The sequence below is a fragment of the Spermophilus citellus genome (assembly GCF_964194105.1).
Source record: "Spermophilus citellus genome assembly, chromosome: 10".
Classification (NCBI taxonomy): Eukaryota; Metazoa; Chordata; class Mammalia; order Rodentia; family Sciuridae; genus Spermophilus; species Spermophilus citellus.
In genome coordinates this window covers 75365464-75371463 of record NC_138197.1, presented here as the reverse complement: position 1 = coordinate 75371463, position 6000 = coordinate 75365464, and positions in this window count along the sequence as shown.

Genomic DNA, 6000 nt, shown 5'->3' with positions numbered 1-6000 from the left:
GGAAGGCCTACACTTTTTTTTTTTTTTTTTTACAAGCAGATCCTAATATAATGTTACCACAAAACAAAAATTAAATGATAATTGTTTTTGATTATGACTTTTTATTGAGGCAATTTGTAATTAAAGGAAATAACATTTGCTTTTGTAAGATTATAATAAGTAAGCAGAAATGCAAAACTGAAAATCATAAGTATGGAAAAAAACAACATACAAATGTTAAGTAAATACATGTAAACTGTAGTTAGATTATACATATTGGAAAATAATAGAGTACAGGAAAATTGATCATCTTGATTGACAAAAACTTATCTGAAGAAGTTGACTCTAATAGTCAATAAATATAAATACATAAAATCACTATACATTTTTCCAAAAATAATACAATTGTCCCTTGAACAACATGGGTTTGAACTGCCTGGGTTCACTTACATGCATACTTTTTGGAGTTTGTGACAACTTGAAAAAACTTGCAGACAGTCTACATATCGTAGAAATATAAAAAATAAAAGAAAGCTATGTTATGAATGCATAAAATAAACCTAGATAGTACCCTATCATTTTCTACCAAAGAACATATATAAACCTATTATATAAAGTTAAAATTTATCTGAATTTCTCCATATGAACACAATTTGTGGTGCTATTTACAATGGGGAGTACCACCACAAGTAAAGATGCATAGAATAGACTGTGGTACACACTACAGTACTGTACTAATTTCATAGCCCTTTCCTGTTGCAAGTATTCCCTTAAAACACCCTATGATGCTAATCATCCCCCCTGAGCAGTTTGTGTTAACTGACTGTCCATGTCCTCAAGAAGGCCACCAGTTAGCAACAGGCTATTAGTAATTAATCTTTGGGAGAGTAAAAGTTATACATAGATTTTCAACTGTGCAGAGATTCAATAACTCTAACTCCAGAATTATTCAAAGGTCAACCTTATGCTCTAAGGTGAAATCATAAAGTATTATAATATGAAATTCTGATGGCTAACTGAGGTTTTATGAAAAATGCATCAGACAATCATTGGATATCATTTTTGTAGATTTTTCAGTAAACTATTTATAATCATTTTATTGTTCACATAATATTTCACAAAATACTTTTCATTCTAGCATAGGGAAATTTCATTTATGTAACACACACCCAAAATACACCTTTCTCATACGTTTTTGTAATATCATGACATCATCACATTATTGTTTGTGTGTTACAAAATGATAACAAATAACCATTGATTTACCATAATATAGTCATTCATTTTCATTAGTGAATAATCATCTTGAAGTTGATACTAGCAAAGGTAAATGGTTGCTAAGAATGAAAACTCCTTAATATTACTGCATATTGGAACTTCCTTAATTCACATTTCCATGGAACATTCCTAAAGTTCTAGACATTAAAAATAGTCTCAACAGGGCAAGAATCATTCATGGATCATTGAAACACTTGAGATTATAACAGGTGATGATTGGCTAAAAAAAAAAGTTATAATCCTTAAGATCTGGCTCTAGGATCCAACTCAGTGGTAGAGCTTTATGCCTAGCATGCATAAAGCCCTGGGTTTGATCACCTAAACTGTTAGAAAAAAGTGAGAGTAAGAGAAGGAGAGAGATTCCTTATCACTCTTGAAATATAATTAAGAATCATACAACCAGAGCACTTTGGAAGAGGCTTAATTGTACCTGTGTGTGTGTGTGTGTGTGTGTGTGTGTGTGTGTGTATACAACTGGAAAGATGGAACAAATAGATAATTTAATTAAAATAGAAAAAGAAGATACATGTTATTTTTTTAACTTGCGTAACATTTTCTATCTCATTTTGTGCTTAAATTCTTCTAAGAATAAATGCCTTCATTTTTTTCCTTCCTTTATTTTCTGTTTTCTTGTTGTTGTTGATGATGATGATGATGATGTTGTTGATACCAGGGATTGAACCCAGGGGCACCTAACCACTGGGCAACATCCCCATACCTTTTTTTATTTTTTATTTTGAGACAGGGTCTCACTAAGTTTCTGTGGCGGGCTTTATACTTGTAATCCTCCTGCCTCAGCTTCCGGAGCTGCTGGGAATACAGGCATGAGTCAGGATGTCCTGCAATATTTTTCTAAAGTAATTTACTTATTTATGTTTCTATAAAAGTGAACCATATTTGTCTTTTTATTAGAAGCATCTTTATAACTCAGAAATGGTGGTGGTATTTTGCAGTTCTCAGTAACTACTTTCTATATTATCTTTATGCTTTTTTAAAAATTATTTTTATTTATCTCCAATTCACAATATGCTAAGGGAACTGTTTAGGTACAGTCATTTAATAATATTATTTTCAACATCTCCCAAAATTAAAATAATTAATACCATTCAATCTATGAGAAATGTAGTAGAAATGTGTGAAATAACAAGGAGGGATTGCTGGGAAGCACAGAAAAATAAAAATATCAATTTCTGTGAGTAGGGTTTTTTAGTTGGACATCCAAATGAAATTAATTGCCTTTTGCAGTATTGTTTATAGACTATTAGACAAAGCAATGTCTGTTTACCAGACTTTAAGTAGCCAAAAATAATATTAGACAATGCTCTATAAGACAAGGATTACTATTAGGGAGTATGCATTAGTTAGAAACTGTGTGAGTATATTTAATGGCATATTCAATTCCTTAAAGTTTTCTCCTATTATTTTTACTTAGGATGTTATTGGAAACATGTCTTTTCTAATATATATATATATATATATATATATATATATATATATATATATATATATATATATATATATAATTTACAAAGTTGAATGATGTGTTGATGTGTTGGTGTGCTGTTTCTCGGGTTAAATACTTTGCAGTGAGTCACATATAGTCCAAATGAATCAAAACTTTACATCATTAATCTTGTTCCTATAGTCCACATATCTAATGAAATATGTTGTTATTCAATAAGCCAGTGGATGGTTGAATGAATGAAGGCTCAGAAAGCTGTTGTCTCTAGAAACAGCAAATACAGACCATTCTCAGCATCATATCCTTGTCTCCAGATGCCCATGGTCTGCTGTTAGCTTTTGTTTGCTCTTAGTTTTCATCTTCCAGAACATGGAGATCCACAAGCATGTGTGTGTGTGTGTGTGTGTGTGTGTGTGTGTATGCACAGGCGCCTGCATTTATTTTTAAATATGTATATTATGTATTATGTATTATGTGTGTATACTTATATATTTACATATACTTATGTAAATATGCATATAAGTGCATAGATGTGTGTACATACTTACAACTAGTATATGCCTTCTAAAGTTTCATGTGGCATTCCACTCCTGCATCCTCAATATCTAAAAGTTGAAACGATGTAATGAGGCACATTTCAAGATACCAATATTCCTATGACCATTATTCAATAAAGAAGGAGTAAAGAAAAAATCAAATTCTGCAGATGTTCCTATACAGAATCACATACTATTACAAACAAGTACATAATCATCTAAACATTTAGATACATATTTAAATATGCAAATATTTGCATATAAGTATAGACATGATGTTTATATATAAATTCACACAGAAACACAATATAATATTAAAACATATTAAACTAAAACAGTCATTTTATTTTTCCTTTTTGATTTTTTAAAAATCTTTTATTTATGAATTACAATTACACATAATAGTAGGCCTCACTGCGATATATTTGTGCATGCAGTACAACTTGGTCTACCTCCTTCCCTCATGACTTCTCCTATCCCTCCCCTCCTACTTTCCTCTAATCCCCCTCATGTTCTAATTTTGCGAGAACCTTCTCCTGGCTTTTTCTCTCTAGCTTGCACATGTAAAGAAAACATACAACCCTTGACCTTCTGAGTCTGGTTTATTTCACTTAGCATGATGTTCTCCAGTTCCATCCATCTTCCCACAAATGACATGATTTTGTTTTTCTTTATGGCTGAGTAAAACTCCATTGTGTTTATATACTATATTTGCTTTATGTAGAGGTTTGGAAGCAGCCAAGATACATGCACATATTTTTTGGATGAATGGAAGGTTAGAGTACAATGGGGTCTTTAGCTTCTGAAGGAAACCACTAATACATATATATAGTGAGTCAAACACTGGTATTACTATAATAAACACACAAATGCTGTCCTAATCTCTATGCTGTAATCTAATACTAAAAATTGTTGTTTTATATTTAGCAATAATTTATAAAATCACTTCTTAACACCAATTTGGATTTTTCAATTGTAATAAGCTGTCATTGAAGTATATTAAGCAGATAGAAAAAAAATAAGTGGCAATACACACAACAATTAATGGAAGATCAGGGTTTTGCAATGATCCAAATAAAAGCAGTAAGACCCAGAACTCAGATAGCATGCAGGATGGAAAAACAACACAAAAGAAGATATTTTAAAGATACTTAAAACTTCCTTGAAGTAATACTAGGACTGAATAAAAGAGTCTGAAGTAGGGGTAGGGAGATATCAATGATATGAAGGGATCTGACATAAGAAAAACAATCCTTCCTGGGCTTTTAAATGAAGACAGGAAATGTGAGCAGAGGAGTAAATAAATGGTAGACATAAGCAGTGAAAAAGGCCAATCCTGACACACTCAGTTTTGAAATTAGTGACAAGAAATCTAATTGTCTCATAAGCATTTTGAAAAACATGATTTCAGGTGAGAAATATCAAGGAATGAATTTAAATAAAGTTATTTCATTATGAGTTTTAAAGTTTCTATTTTCCATAGTTTCATATTATCTAATTTTGTGTCTTTTTATGTTTATGATACACAGTTATGTGTAAAATTAAACCAAAACATGTTAGTTTATTTTCAAATTAATTTTACATATGATTAACTGAAAATTGGTAAGTTATTGCTTTTCATGCAGGGATACAAATACCTTATTTATGTGTAGAAAGCCTACCAGTTTATTGCTATCAAATTGAAAAGCAGAGAATTGCAGCTGAGAACTTCTTGCCTGAAGTGGAATTGCTGGCCCTGTGTACTGATAAGAAAAATTAAGTAGCAATTTTCAAAAGTTCCTGGAGGCAGAATGTGGACTGTAATGAGAATTTGAATCTCCTGGGAACTGAAATCATTGGAGGACACAATAATTTCATGGGTGCTACTTCTAGGAGCACCATCAAGTTCTATGCTAAAAAGCAAGAAAAACCCCTCTTGCTGAAGAGGAGAAAAGCAACCATTTAAATATTTTCGGAGTGTTCTCCACTACAGAGACCTATATTTTATGAACTTCATCGTATCTTTCTCCCACCTGGAGAAGAGGTGTTGCTCACACTCCAGTGCACCTTAAACTCCATGTTCCAACTCAATCATGGTCATGGAGGAAGCTAAACTACTGCAGAAACACTTGTGAAATTCAGACTGTAGAGTCACTGACCTAAAAGAGATTGCCACAATTAACCACTACACAAACAAGGTACAATATAATAACAGTGGATTATGGCTGTAAAGGTAAAAGACTCAGACTCACTCTAAGAAACAGTTTTTATAGAAGACCAAAGTCAACAACCAAGACAAAAACAATGACACTAGATAGAGTATATTGAAACCTCTGACACTACAACTACAATAAATCTTAAATAAGTATATACCCCAATTTGTAGCAAGACTTTTATAAATGCATGAATTAATGCAACATGTTCTGCTTTCAACAAAATATTATAAGGCATTACAAAAGACAACAGAAAATCTCATAAGACAGAGGTGACTCTAGAACCAGAGCCAGATATGGCTTAAATGTTCGAGATATCTAATGAAGAATTTTTAAAAACTCTGATTAAGATGGTAAGTGCCCTAATGGAAAAAGAATACAGAGTGCAATAACAGATGACTAGACTAAGTAGAGTAATGAATCAGTAACAATAGAAGTGAAGAAAGTCTTCTTTGATTGGTGCAACTATGGATATTATGTTAAAAATAATGTAAAACAAAACCAAAGAGAAAATCTTGAAAAAATACAGGGGGAATAAATAAAGCTTATCTAT